This window comes from Pseudorca crassidens, chromosome 7 (assembly GCF_039906515.1).
Source record: "Pseudorca crassidens isolate mPseCra1 chromosome 7, mPseCra1.hap1, whole genome shotgun sequence".
In the NCBI taxonomy this organism is placed as follows: Eukaryota; Metazoa; Chordata; class Mammalia; order Artiodactyla; family Delphinidae; genus Pseudorca; species Pseudorca crassidens.
In genome coordinates, this window is record NC_090302.1 from 83,799,551 (window position 1) to 83,815,685 (window position 16,135).

The 16,135-nt window shown below is 37.7% G+C and overlaps 1 protein-coding gene across 5 annotated transcripts in view; it reads right to left on the reverse strand.

Moving 5' to 3' along the window:
* The window catches only part of AGTPBP1 (ATP/GTP binding carboxypeptidase 1), a 170,777-nt gene that overhangs the window by 152,527 nt on the left and 2,115 nt on the right, over positions 1-16,135 (reverse strand). Inside the window, exon 1 of one of the 5 annotated variants that reach the window (XM_067744766.1) lies at positions 5,841-5,988. The exons of the other annotated variants lie outside the window; for them this stretch is intronic. The gene's annotated coding sequence lies outside the window, so the exon portion shown is untranslated. Of the gene's footprint in view, positions 1-5,840; positions 5,989-16,135 lie in introns of those variants that run through there. 5 annotated transcript variants of the gene reach the window in all.

Below are 16,135 nucleotides of genomic sequence, written 5' to 3' on the forward strand. Positions count from 1 at the left end.
TCCACTGAATTGCATACTTTAACCGGTGAAATTATATGGTATGTGAGTTATATCTCAATACAACTATTTGAAAAAAAAGCTTAATCTCTGCAGGTACTTTCATAATTCAACAATTCCTAAATTAGGATTAGAGACTTAAATCCCTCTGTACCTCAGTGCCTGCTTCTCATGATGGAATACAATATCCTTTACACAAAAGCAAAACTACAGGGCTTCCCTGGTGGCGCAGTGGTTGAGAGTCCGCCTGCCGATGCAGGGGACACGGGTTCGTGCCCCGGTCCAGGAAGATCCCACATGCCGCGGAGCGGCTGGGCCCGTGAGCCATGGCCGCTGAGCCTGCGCGTCTGGAGCCTGTGCTCCGCAACGGGAGAGGCCACAACAGTGAGAGGCCCGCGTACTGCAAAAAAAAAAAAAAAATAAGAAAACTACAGACCCACCTGGCTCTTGGGAATATGTATTCTGAGTTACTTACCCAAAAGAGGTTTGGGGGGAAAAAAAGGCTGCACTATGCTGTCACATAAAAATCCACAGTATACACCTCCCTCAGTTGGGGGAAGAGTCTGTAAAAATTGATTTTTATATATTTAAATGTGGCTTACACTAGAATTAAATGTGGAAATCTGGCCTTAGCAGAAAATCATACAAGCAAATAAACTTGCTCAAGCTAGCCCACACATAAGGAAAAGTAAACAGTTTTGCATATTCTAGCTCAAAAGTACAAAGGTTTGGATCTTCTGAATTTTCGAGATTTTCCTGATCTTTTGCTCTCAACTAGAACTAGTTCCAGAGCCTAGAGAACCTAAAAACTGAAACCCTCAGTTCTCACTGGCTTAAGCCTGGAATCAAGCTCATCGGCCAAGTCAATAAACAGGCACACACACATAAGGCATCAGTATTTCATACATGTAAGCGGTCCTAACTTTCATTCCACAAACAAGCCACAGAAGAAATTCTGACACACAGCAAGGGTATAGCTGTATATTCTAAATAGATAAAGACTTCAAATACATGTGGTTTTAAATTTATTTCAAGTCAAACTGCTAAAAAAGAAAAAACGCCAAGAACCATATACTGTTCACACTCCAAAGCCCCATCTAAATCTTTTAAAAACAATCTGAGGAAATATGATTCCCTTTGACTTGACTTGCTTAAACAACTTGGTCCAGTTCCCATTCAGCCAGAACAACTTCACTAATTTACTCTCATCTGTTTACTAACAGGTCTCCCCACAAGGTATCATTAGACAAAAAACTTCCACTATTTAAAAACGTTTGAGGGCTTCCCTGGTGGCGCAGTGGTTGAGAGTCTGCCTGCCGATGCAGGAAACACAGGTTCGTGCCCCAGTCCAGGAAGATCCCACATGGCCACTGAGCCTGCACGTCCCCCGCAACGGAAGAGGCCACAACAGTGAGAGGCCCCCGTACAGGAAAAAAAAAAGGAAGAAAGCAAAGAAAATCTGGGTAGCTGGTCCTACCATGGGGAAGTATGCTGAAAAGAGCTTTTTTCAGCTCTCCCTTATTGTTTCATCATCTAAAAGGAAGAAACCACTTTTCAAGAATATAAGTGAGCTACTATTCCCCCACACCAGCTATGTCAATGTGATGGAAAATTGTAAATCCTGATTATTTAATAAGGAAGATCCCAAAGAATACGCTCATACCCCTTTCCCTTATTAAAGGAAAAAGAAACTTTAAAGGAAGGAGGTAAATAATATCTATCGTCTAAAGGAAAGAAGAGTAACATTCCCAGCAATAGGCAGACAGATTATTATCATTTAAATTAAGAGAGAAATATATACTCTGGACATGATCTGTGTTTATTAACCTACTCTAAATTACAATATTAAGGTATACATTTTCATCTAGTTACCTTAAACATATGACATTTTATGATTTATAATGTTTTAAGCTGATCTGCAAACAGGCAAATTTATTTCACTATATTACTGTCATTAATTTTATCAGAAAATGTGGATAACAGTAAACCTATAAGAAGGTTATACCTTTCACCTTTCTTCATTATGCATCCTCATTAAAAACAGAAGAGTTTGGATGGTTCACACACTACTCCACAAAAGATGCTCTGACATTTACAAAGGTCTAATTTGTTCTGCTATGTGATGTTTTAATTATACTACAAATAATAGGGTCTTATTGTTGGAGGAGCAGAATCCAACTACACTTCAATTAGTTTATTTAAAATAACTCTTCCACCCAACACTGATTCCAACTGACTATTTTTATACTTAAACAAATGCCAAAATTCCTAAATCCATATAGGTGATGGAAGAAATTAAAATTCTTACCTTGAAACACATATTTTCCTTGCCTCTAACCTATGACTCTAACCCATTAAAATGGTTTAAGTTTTGTTTATTTGTTTCTTTGTTTGTTTTAAGGAAAGTACCACAGCCCTAAGTCACCTCCCACTAATATCACAATAGGAATCAAAATATACAGGACATGAGGAACTCAAAAAGCTATCAGGCATATAAGAAACTAATAGCAAAATGACAAAAGTTCCTCCTTATGAATAATTACTTTAGATGTAAATGGATTAAACTCTCCAATAGACATTGACAAAAATGGATTTTAAAAACATGATCCAACTATATGTTCTCTACAAGAGACTTACTTTAGATACAAAGGTACAAATGGGTAGAAAGTGAAAGGATGGAAAAAGATATGACATGCAAATAGTAACCGAAAGAGATCACGGGTGGCTGTACTAATACCAGACAAAATAGACTTTAAATCAAAGGAGGTTATAAAATACAAAGAAGAACACTATATATTAATAAAAGGCTCAAGAGAGCAAGAAGATATAGCAATTATAAACATTCACCTAATAACAGACTATCAAAATATATGAAGCAAAAACTGACAGAATTAAAGGGGAAAATAGACAGTTCTATAATAACAGTTGGCAGTTTCAACACCCTACTCTCAATAATGGATAGAACAACCAGACGGAAGATAAGTAAGGAAATAGAGGACTTGAACAACACAATTAACCAACTAGAGATAACAGACATATATAGAACATTCTACCTAACAACAGATTATACATTCTTCTCAAGTACAAGTGGGACATTCTGCAGAATACACGATATATCAGGCCACAAATTATGTCTCAATAGATTTTTAAAGACAGATAATCATACAAAGTATTTTTCCTAACTACAACAGAATGAATTTAGAAATCAGTAAAAGAAAAATTAGAAAATTCACAAATTTGTGGAAACTAAACAATATGCTCTTAAACAACCACTGGGTTAAAGTAGAAATCCTAAGGGAAATTAGAAATACTTAAAAGACAAATGAAAACAAAAAATACAACATACCAAAATTTATTAGATGCAGTGAAAGTAATGCTAAGGGGGAAATTTACAGCTATAAACATGTATTAAAAAATAAGAAAGATCTCAAATCAACAACTTAACTTTACAATTTAAGGAACTAGAAAAAGCTGAAACCCAAAGCTAGCAGAAAGAAGAAAATAATAAAGACTAGGGCAGAGATAAATGAAACAGTGAATAGAAAAATAATACAGAAAAATCAACAAAAACAAGTTGATTCTTCAAAAAATTAACAAAATTGATGAAACTTTAGCAAGATTAAGAAAAAAGAAGCAAATTACTAATCAGAAAGTGCAGACATTACTGATTCCACAGAAATAAAAAAGATTTTATGAGAGTACTGTGAACAACTGTGCACCAACAAAGTGGATAACCTAGGTAAAACTGACAAATTTCTAGAAACCTATTATGTCACAAAGAAATAGAAAATCTGAATAGACCCATAATTATTAAGGAGATTGAGCCAGTAATCAAAATGCTCCCAACAAAGAAAAGCCCCAAACCTGATGGCTTCACTAGTGAACTCTACCAAACATTTAAAGAATATCAATGCTTCTCAAATTCTTCAAAAAACTGAAGTGGAGGGAACACTTCCTAACTCATTCTATGAGGCATCGCCCTGATACCAAAGCCACACAAAGACATTACAAGAAAACTACAGACCAATACCCCTTTGAACACAGATCCAAAAAATCCCCCACAAAATACCAGCAAACTGAATTCAGCAGCATAAATGCAAATCAAAAGCACAATGAGATATCACCTAACACCCATCAGGATGGCTACTATCCAAAAAAAAACAAAAAACAAAAAAACCCCACACATAGGAAACAACAAGTGTTGACAAGGATGTAAAGAAATTGGAACGCTTGTTCAATGTTGGTGCTGGTATGAATGTAAAATGATGCAGCCGTGATGGAAACAGTATGGTCATTCCTCAAAAAATTAAAAATAGAATTACCATATGACCCAGCAATTCCACTTCTGAGTATGTACCCAAAAGAACTAAAAGCAGGGTCTCAAAGAAATATGTGCACACCCATGTACACAGCAGCAGCATTATTCACAACAGCCAAAAGGTAGAAGCAACCCAAGTAACTATCAATGGATTAAAAAAAAAAAAAGAACAAATATGGTATATACATACAATGGAATGTTAGCCTTAAAAAGGAAGGAAATTCTGACACATGCTACAGTGTAGATGAAACTTGAAGATACCATACTAAAAGAAATAAGCCAATCACAAAAGAACAAATACTGTATGATTCCATTCATATAATGTAGATAAAGTAGTCTAATTCAGAGAGAGAAAAAACAAAATGGTAGTTGCCAGGGGCAGGTGGAAGCGGAAGAAATGGGCAGCTATTGTTTAATGGATCAAGAGTTTTAGTTTAGCAAGATGAAAAGTTCTAGAGATGGGTGGTAATAATGGTTGCACAACAATGTGAATTACTTAATGCCACTGAACTGTATATTAAAAATGGTTAAGGGCTTCCCTGGTGGCGCAGTGGTTAAGAATCCGCCTGCCAATTCAGGGGACATGGGTTCGAGCCCTGGTCCGGGAAGATCCCACATGCCGCGGAGCAACTAAGCCCGGGCACCACAACTACTGAGCCTGTGCTCTAGAGCCCACAAGCCACAACTACTGACCCTGCGTGCCACAACTACTGAAGCCCGCGCGCCTAGAGCCCATGTTCCAAACAAGAAAAGCCACCACAATAAGAAGCCTGTGCACCACAATGAAGAATAGACCCCGCTCACCACAACCAGAGGAAAGCCCACATGCAGCAACGAAGGCCCAACGCAGCCAAAAAATAATAAAATCATTTATTTTAAAGAGATTAAAATGCTAAATTTTATGTTATATATATTTTACCATAATTTCTAAAAATGAATTTTTAAATCAAAATATGGACCAAAAATATGAATGAGTCAATATGTTAAAAATTGGAAAAAATAAGTTTCAAATGTAAACACAAAATTGAAACTGGGGGGGACTGGTTAGATGGTGGAGTAGAAGGACATGCTCTCACTCCCTCTTCTGAGAACACCAGAATCACAATTAACTGCTGAACAATCATCAACAGGAAGACACTGGAACTCACCAAAAGAGATACTCCACATCCAAACACAAAGGAGAAGCCACGATGAGATGGTAAGAGGGGCGCAATCACAATAAAATCAAATCCCACAACTGCTCAGTGGGTGACTCACAAACTGGAGAACACTAATACCACAGAAGTCCACCCACTGGAGTGAAGGTTCTGAGCCCCATGTCAGGCTTCCCAACCTGGGGGTCCGGCGAGGGGAGGAGGAATTCCTAGAGAATCAAACTTTGAAGGCCAGCGGGATTTGACTGCAGGACTTCGACAGGACTGGGGGAAACAGAGACTCCACTCTTGGAGGGCACACACAAAGTAGTGTGTACACGGGGACGCAGGGGAAGGAGCAGTGACCCCATAGGAGATTGAACCAGACTTACCTGCTAGTGTTGGAGAGTCTTCTGCAGAGGTGGGGGGTGGCTGTGGCTCACTGTGAGGACAAGGACACAGGCAGCAGAAGTTCTGGGAAGTACTCCTGGGCGAGAGCCTTCCCAGAGTCCAACATTAGCACCACCAAAGAGCACGGATAAGCTCCAATGTTGGGTCACCCCAGGCCAAACAACTAACAAAGAGGGAACCCAGCCCCACCCATCAGCAGACAAGAGGATTAAAGTTTTACTCAGCTCTGCCCACCAGAGCAACACCCAGCTCTACCCACCACCAGTCCCTCCCATCAGGAAACTTGTACAAGCCTCTTAGATAGGCTCATCCATCAGAGGGCAGACAGCAGAAGCAAGAAAAACTAAAATCCTGCAGGCTATGGAACAAAAACCACATTCACAGAAAGATAAAGGAGATGAAAAGGCAGAGGGCTATGTACCAGATGAAGGGACAAGATAAAACCCCAGAAAAACAACTAAATGAAGTGGAGATAGGCAACCTTCCAGAAAAAGAATTCAGAAAAATGATAGGGAAGATGATCCAGGACCTCGGAAAAAGAATGGAGGCAAAGATGGAGAAAATGCAAGAAATGTTTAACAAAGATCTAGAAGAATTAAAGGACAAACAGAGATAACAATACAATAACTGAAATGAAAACTACACTAGAAGGAATCAATAGCAGAGTAACTGAGGCAGAAGAACGAATAAGTGACCTGGAAGACAGACTGGTGGAATTCACTGCCACGGAACAGAATAGAGAGAAAAGAATGAAAAGAAATGAAGACAGCCTAAGAGACCTCTGAGACAACATTAAACACAACAATATTCGCATTATAGCGGCCCCAGAAGGAGACAAGAGAGAAAGGACCCCAGAAAATATTTGAGAGATTACAGTCAAAAACTTCCCTAACATGGGAAAGGAAATAGCCACCAAAGTCCAAGAAGCGCAGAGAGTCCCATACAGGATAAACCCAAGGAGAAACATGCCGAGACACATAAAAATCAAATTGGCAAAAATTAAAGACAAAGAAAAATTACTGAAAGCAGCAAGGGAAAATGACAACATACAAGGGAACTCCCATAAGGTTAACAGCTGATTTCTCAGCAGAAACTCTACAAACCAGAAGGGAGTGGCAGGACATATTTAAAGTGATGAAAGGGAATAAACCACAACCAAGATTACTCTACCCAGCAAGGATCTCATTCAGATTTGATGAAGAAATCAAAAGCTTTACAGACAAGCAAAAGCTAAGAGAATTCAGCACCACCAAACCAGCTCTACAACAAATGCTAAAGGAACTTCTCTAATTAGGAAACACAAGAGAAGAAAAGGACCTACAAAAACAAACCCATAACAACTAAGAAAATGGTAATAGGAACATATATATCGATAACTACCTTAAACGTGAATGGATTAAATGCTCCAACCAAAAGACATAGACTGGCTGAATGGATACAAAAACAAGACCCATATATATGCTGTCTACAAGAGACCCACTTTAGACCTAGGGACACATACAGACTGAAAATGAGGGGATGGAAAAAGATAGTCCATGCAAATGGAAATCAAAAGAAAGCTAGAGGGCTTCCCTGGTGGCGCAGTGGTTGAGAGTCTGCCTGCCGATGAAGGGGACACGGGTTCGTGCCCCAGTCCGGGAAGATCCCGAGTGCTGCAGAGCGGCTGGGCCCGTGAGCCATGGCCACTGAGCCTGCGCGTCCGGAGCCTGTGCTCCGCAATGGGAGAGGCCACAACAGTGAGAGGCTCGCGTACCACACACACACACACACACACACACACACACACACACGCACAAAAAGAAAGCTAGAGTACCAATACTCATATCAGATAAAATAGACTTTAAAATAAAGAATGTTACAAGAGACTAGGAAGGACACTACATAATGATCAATGGATCAATCCCCAAAGAAGATATAACAATTATAAATATATATGCACCCAACATAGGAGCACCTCAATACATAAGGCAACTGCTAACAGCTATAAAAGAGGAAATTGACAGTAACAAAATAATACTGGGGGACTTTAACACCTCACTTACACCAATGGACAGATCATCCAAACAGAAAATTAATAAGGAAACACAAGCTTTAAATGACACAATAGACCAGGTAGATTTAATTGATATTTATAGGACATTCCATCCAAAAACAGCAGATTACACTTTCTTCTCAAGTGCACATGGAACATTCTCCAGGATAGATCACATCTTGGGCCACAAATCAAGCCTCAGTAAATTTAAGAAAACTGAAATCATATCAAGCATCTTTTTTGACCACAGTGCTATGAGATTAGAAGTGAATTACAGGGAAAAAAATGTAAAAAACACAAACACATGCAGGCTAAACAATACGTTACTAAATAACCAAGAGATCACTGAAGAAATCAAGGAGGAAATTTTAAAAAATACCAAGAGACAAATGACAATGAAAACATGACAATCCAAAACCTACGGGATGCAGCAAAAGCAGTTCTAAGAGGGAAGTTTATAGCAGTACAAGCCTATCTCAAAAAACAAAAAAAATCTCAAATAAACAATCTAACCTTACACCTAAAGGAACTAGAGAAAGAAGAACAAACAAAACCCAAAGGTAGCAGAAGGAAAGAAATCATAAAGATCAGAGCAGAAATAAATGAAATAGAAACAAAGAAAACAATAGCAAAGATCAATAAAACTAAAAGCTGGTTCTTCGAGAAGATAAATAAAATTGATAAACCATTAACCAGACTCATCAAGAAAAACAGGGAGAGGACTCAAATCAATAAAATTAGAAATGAAAAAGGAGAAGTTCCAACAGAAACCTCAAAAATACAAAGCATCCTAAGAGACTACTACAAGCAAATCTATGCCAATAAAATGGACAACCTGGAAGAAATGGACAAATTCTTAGAAAGGTATAACCTTCCAAGACTGAACCAGGAAGAAATAAAATATGAACAGACCAATTACAAGTAATGAAATTTAAACTGTGACTAAAAATCTTCCAACAAACAAAAGTCCAGTACCAGATGGCTTCACAGGTGAATTCTATCAAACATTTAAAGAAGAGCTAACACCCATCTTTCTCAAATTCTTCCAAAACATTACAGAGGAAGGAACACTCCCAAACATTCTATGAGACCACCAGCACCCTGATACCAAAACCAGACAAAGAAACTACAAGAAAAGAAAATTAAAGACCAATATCACTGATGAATATAGATGCAAAAACCCTCAACAAAATACTAGCAAACAGAATCCAACAACACATTAAAATGATCATACACCACGATCAAGTGGGATTTATCCCAGAGATGCACGGATTCTTCAATATATGTAAATCAATCAATGTGATACACCATACTAACAAATTGAATAAAAACCATATGATCATCTCAATAGATGCAGAAAAAGCTTTTGACAAAATTCAACACCCATTTATGATAAAAACTCTCCAGAAAATGGGCATAGAGGGAACCTACCTCAACATAACAAAGGCCATATATGACAAACCCACAGCAAACATCATTCTCAATGGTGAAAAACTGAAAGCATTTCCTCTAAGATCAGGAACAAGACAAGGATGTCCACTGTCACCACTATCATTCAACATTATTTTGGAAGTCCTAGCCATGGCAATCAGAGAAGAAAAAGAAATAAAAGGAATACAAATTGGAAAAGAAGTAAAACTGTCACTGTTTGCAGATGACATGATACTATACATAGAGAATCCTAAAGATGCCACCAGAAAACTACTAGACCTAATCAATGAATTTGGTAATGTAGCAGGATACAAAATTAATAGACAGAAATCTCTTGCATTCCTATACACTAATGATGAAAAATCTGAAAGAGAAATTAAGGAAACACTCCCATTTACCATTGCAAATACCTAGGAATAAACCTACCTAAGGAGACAAAAGACCTGCATGCAGAAAACTATAAGACACTGATGAAACAAATTAAAGACGATACCAACAGATGGAGAGATATACCATGTTCTTGGATTGGAAGAATCAATATTGTGAAAATGACTATACTACCCAAAGCAATCTACAGATTCAATGCAATCCCTATCGAATTACCAATGGCATTTTTTACAGAACTAGAACAAAAAATCTTAAAATTTGTATGGACACACAAAAGACCCCGAATAGCCAAAGGAGTCTTGAAGGAAAAAAATGGAGCTGGAGGAATCAGACTCCCTGACTTCAGACTATACTACAGAGCTACAGTAATCAAGATAATATGGTACTGGCACAAAAACAGAAATATAGATCAATGGAACAAGACAGAAAGCCCAGAGATAAACCCATGTACCTATGGTCAACTAATCTATGACAAAGGAGGCAAGGATATACAATGGAGAAAAGACAGTCTCTTCAATAAGTGGTGCTGGGAAAACTGGACAGCTACATGTAAAAGAATGAAATTAGAACACTCCATAACACCATACACAAAAATAAACTCAAAATGGATTATAGACCTAAATGTAAGACCGGACACTATAAAACTCTTAGAGGAAAACATAGGAAGAACACTCTTTGACATAAATCAAAGCAAGATCTTTTTTGATCCACCTCCTAGAGTAATGGAAAGAAAAACAAAAATAAGCAAATGGGACCTAATGAAACTTAAAAGCTTTTGCACAGCAAAGGAAACCATAAACAAGATGAAAAGACAACCCTCAGAATGGGAGAAAATATTTCCAAATGAGTCAATGGACAAAGGATTAATCTCCCAAATATATAAACAGCTCATGCAGCTCAATATTAAAAAAACAAACAACCCAATCCAGAAATGGGCAGAAGACCTAAATAGACATTTCTCCAAAGAAGACATACAGATGGCCAAGAAGCACATGAAAACCTGCTCAACATCAGTAATTATTAGAGAAATGCAAATCAAAACTACAATGAGGTATCACCTCACACCAGTTAGAATGGGCATCATCAGAAAATCTACAAACAACAAATGCTGGAGAGGATGTGGAGAAAAGGGAACCCTCTTGCACTCTTGGTGGGAATGTAAATTGATACAGCCACTATGGAGAACAGTATGTAGCTTCCTTAAGAAACTAAAAATAGAATTACCATACCATCCAGCAATCCCACTACTGGGCATATACCCAGAGAAAACCATAATTCAAAGACACATGCACCCTAATGTTCACTGCAGCACTATTTACAATAGCCAGGTCATGGAAGCAACCTAAATGCCCATCAACAGACGAATGGATAAAGAAGATGTGGTACATATATACAATGGAGTATTACTCAGCCATAAAAAGGAACGAAATTGGGTGATTTGTAGAGAATATGGATGGATCTAGAGGCTGTCACAGAGGTAAGTAAGTCAGAAGGAGAAAAACAAATATCGTATATTAACGCATATATGTGGAACCTAGAAAAACTGTACAGATGAACCGATTTGCAGGACAGAAGTGGAGACACAGATGTAGAGAACAAACGTATGGATACCAAGAGGGGAAAGCGGCAGGGGGTGGGGGTGGTAGTGTGATGAATTGGGCGATTGGGATTGACATTTATACACTGATGTGTATAAAATGGAAGACTAGGGCTTCCCTGGTGGCGCAGTGGTTGAGAGTCCGCCTGCCGATGCAGGGGACACGGGTTCATGCCCCGGACCGGGAAGATCCCACATGCCGCGGAGCGGCCGAGCCCGTGAGCCATGGCCGCTGAGCCTGTGTGTCCAGAGCCTGTGCTCCGTAACGGGAGAGGCCACAACAGCGAGAGGCCCGCGTAAGGCAAAAAAAAAAAAAAAAAAAAGGAAGACTAATAAGAACCTGCTGTATAAAGAAATAAAAGAAAATCCGGACCAAAAAAAAAATCTGTTAAAGAGGAAAAAAAGTTTAATTTAATTTAATTTAAAAAAAATTAAAACTGATGAGATGAAATTAACAGATGAAAGAGACATTTTCAAGACAAAGAAAAAATCCCAGAACCCCAGAATTGTAGCAGGCTTCAAAGACCTTGTGGAAGTCAAATTCTTTCACTCTGTAAATTAGGAGAGAAGCTCCTCAGGGAAGTTAGCTGTCTTGCATCAACTATCATCAGTCAGTTCTGCTACATTCAACAAGAAGCTGTGCCTACCACAAATTAACAAATCTGGTGTTTTTGTCAAAAATAGCATTCTTTTGGGGCTTCCCTGGTGGCGCAGTGGTTGAGAGTCTGCCTGCCGATGCAGGGGACACGGGTTCGTGCCCCAGTCCGGGAAGATCCCACATGCCGCGGAGCGGTTAGGCCCGTGAGCCATGGCCGCTGAGCCTGCACGTCCAATGGGAGAGGCCGCAACAGTGAGAGGCCCGCGTACCACAAAAAAAAAAAAATAGCATTCTTTTCAATTCATTAAACTCTATTATATGTGGACAGTGTTAACATTTTTATTACTATTATTGTACCATAAATCCTTCATTGACATTATTATTATTATTATTCCCAATGTAACCTATACCCTTATAATCATAATCGTAAATCATTTTCCCCATAGGGAAAAGATGTGACACAAAGACAGCAAGTACTGGTCACCTCTCCTTAGGATGGTTCATCCTCAGCATGAATTAAATGAGAAATGAAGGGAGCTAAGTAGTTTGTCTTTTTTTTTTTCCAGCTTATGAGCTGGGTATCAAGCGAGTTTTCCATACTGTGCCTTCACTATATTTGTCTAATATGTAAAATCCAAAAAAAAATTAGATTTGAACATTTATGTGGAAATGTACAACCAAATCTTAAGATAGTGTAATTTCAGAATACTAATAATATAGCCCCCTTGTATCAGCACTTGACTAAAACCCTAAGAAACCTCTCAACTTTCTATGAATAACCTTTACTCTGCTTAAATGTTTTTTTTTAAAGAAGGCCTTTACAGGGACCCAAAAGTCGGAAGCAAAAATAGACTAGAAATAGTTACTACCACTTTCCTTCCTAATCAAAGTTTGGTAGAAATCCCCTATGATTTATACTGTAAGTCCTCAAAGTGTGGTCTGTGAAACCCTGGGGTCCCAACACCCTTTTAGGGGGTCCACGAGGTCAAAGCTATTTTTATAATAATACTAAAACATTATTAGCCTTTTTAACTATATTAGCATTTACACTAATAGTGCAAAAGCAATGGTGTGTAAAATTTCTGGCACCTTGGAACAAATTATAATGGTGGCACCAAACTGTACTGTTATTAGTGATTGTATTTTCACCATCAAGCACCAGCAATTATAAAAAAGTCTGTTTCACTTAAGAATGTCCCTGAAATAGTAAAAAAGATATTAATTTTATTAAATTTTGGCCCTTGCATACATATTCTTTTAATGTTCTATGTGAAAAATGGTTAAGTATGCATGAAGCCTTTCTTGCTATATAGTAAATTATAATGCTTGACAGCTGTCTCAAGGAAAAGTGCTTCTGTAACTGAATTGAGAGCTTGAATTAGCCTTTTTCGTTAAACACCACCTTTACTCAAAAGAATGACTTAGGTATTTTGGCAGAGGTTTGCTCAGAAATTAATGAAGTCTATTTGTCACTTACAGGAAACAACTGACAATCATATTTGTTGCCAATGATAAAACTTGAGCTTTCAAGCAAAAATCAGATTTTTGGAAAACTCATAACCACCATCATGTCACAACTGGGACAGCTTCCCAATAACTTGTTTCTGATGGAATAGGTGGTGATATTGATATTAACAAACATGATTTTTTTAATATTTTGTAATGAAAAGTAACTCACTGAACCAATAGTTACAAATGACCAGGGCATGATGTTATAAATTCAGGCATGGGCATTAGGTCCACTCTAAGTTCAGACCAACAGATCTTAACATAACATTATTAAAAAGTCCAATGTTATGATTTCAGATTCCATACTGCAACTGTCAGGGAGGAAGAAAACTTTCCTCTACCCTTCTTCTAGGTTATTCTGGCTGGTCTAAGAATTAAATTGGCATGAGACAGATTAACAGGAGAAAAGCAAATTTAATTCATATGTATGAGAATCCCAACCACATGAAGGGTCACAGACCCTACATACATCAGAGTTTCAAAGACAGAAAGGTAAAATGAAGTGTGTATGTCATCCTGAGCTACAGAATGGGATAGGGGCCTGGGGCTTCCAAGAACTAAGGTCATTCACAGGACAATAAGAAGAGAAGATGTTTGACAATACGATGTTTGTCTGCCATATAGATGGGGCCACTAGGATAAAATTTATCGCTGGTAATAACTCTTTTTCTGGGAAAAATCCCCAATTTAAATTCTTCTAGGTAGTTAAGGAAGGGGCAGTAGTTTCCCTTCAACAGGCAGTTTCTCAACTGCCTTTAGCTCAAAATAATCCACACTCAAAAGTGGCACATTTTGGGGAGGTTCATTCCAAACCTTTATATAACTCACTAAAAACTGTCATATGCTGAGTTTTGATGTAGTACCAAACAAGTATATCCATAATTATCTGGAGGCTATCAAAATATCCCTTCCTTTTTCAGCCATTAACTGTGTAAGGCTGGATTTCTCTCTGTATATATACTTCAACCCAAACAATATATTGCAATAGACTGAATGCAGAAGCAGATATGAGAATCCCGCTGTTTCTATTAAACCAGACATCAGAGATTTACAAAATCTAGAATGCCAGTCTTCTCACTCCTTTATTTATTCTTGAAAAATAGTCATCTTTCACTAAAAAAATATGTTTATATTAACATGTAATGGGTTTATAATGATCATTTTAAGTGAATTAATAAAAATTTTGCATCTTTGCTTTAATTTATAATATATAATCCACAAAAGCTTTTTGTGGTGCTCAGTAATTTTTTAAGAGTATAAAAGGGTCCTGAGACCAAACATTTGAAAGCACCTGATGTAAAGAACAAAGTATTAATATCAGATCCCTGCAAACCAAAAAGAACAAGAAGTACATTTTAAAAACTTTTTTTTAGTTTTCCTAGGAAAATTACATGAAAACTGAAAAGGAACACAAGGGCAAATCAAAATTAACCTCATTCTAAGTAACATCAATACAGAATTTTAAAAAAAAAAGAATGCTTAGATGAAAGTGATTTTGTATATCCTGGAAACATGTAATATGTTGATCAGATAAACACATAAATATATCCATTAATAGTTTGATAGATAATATTTTTGATAGCTGCACATGACAGCCAAAGAAACATGCAATCACAAACTCAAAAACAGGTGATTAAAATAGCAGCCACCACCACCATGAGGGAGACAATCCAAGGTTCTGTCAGAAGAGACAAACAGGGATACTACAGCCACTCTCCGGCAGCATCTCAGGGCACCCAGCTCAGGGTCTAGCTGTTCTAAACTAAATAAATTACATGCTTCCAAGCCAGGACAGTAACACTAAGCTCTCACTTAGCCCCAACAGAGCAAATGGGTCATCGTGGAATTAATCTGGAATAACAGTGCTCGATCAGCCCAAAGCCCCTTTTCGGCTTACTAGATCCCTTGCACTGAGGAAAAACACTAGCAATATTTACTGAGCATTTACTATGTGCCAGGCATTGTGGGCTAAGCACTTTAGATGTGTTAACTCATTTAATATTCAAGATCATCTTAAGAGTATACACCATAATTAGCTCCATTTTTGGAGTTGAGAAAATTGAAGCACAAAGAAGATAAATAACTTGCTCAAAGCAAAGCCAGGATTCAATTCCAGCCTGTCTGGCTCTGAGGGCCAGCCCCTTAGCCACTACACTGTAGTACACAGAGGCACAGTAACCAACAATATATAAAGTTTAAATTCAGTGTCCACTGTTGACAATTTCTGTTGTTTACACTGAGACCTACTGCCTAAGAGAAGCTCCCAATTTGCAGAGAGCCCTCTGACAGGTCATCCATTACTACCCATGCACTGTTCAACTTCCAGGTATTAAGGGGCTTCAAGCAAGAAAAGTAGATTTTGGAAGGTGAAACTGTGGAAGAGATTTTTTTTTTGTCCAAGATATAGAATATGATACAAATTAGATGATTTTACACGTCTTGGACCTCTTTTTCTTCAACTATTGAAAATAAAACCGTTATTATATAAGAATCTAGCTAGACTATTCCAAAGAGAATAATGCCTCAATTCAAGTCAACTAAAAAAGCTTTATAAAAACTGCATTTACAAAAGTTCAGATTACACTATACATTTAAATGTTTTGCAATGTGGCTAATTACAAGGGTAGCTCTATGTCTATACTTTTCATTTCAGTGTTCAGAGTGAGACTGCAGTTCTAAGTATGTGTTGAAGCAATTCAAGGCAGAGTTTTGAGGTCATTAA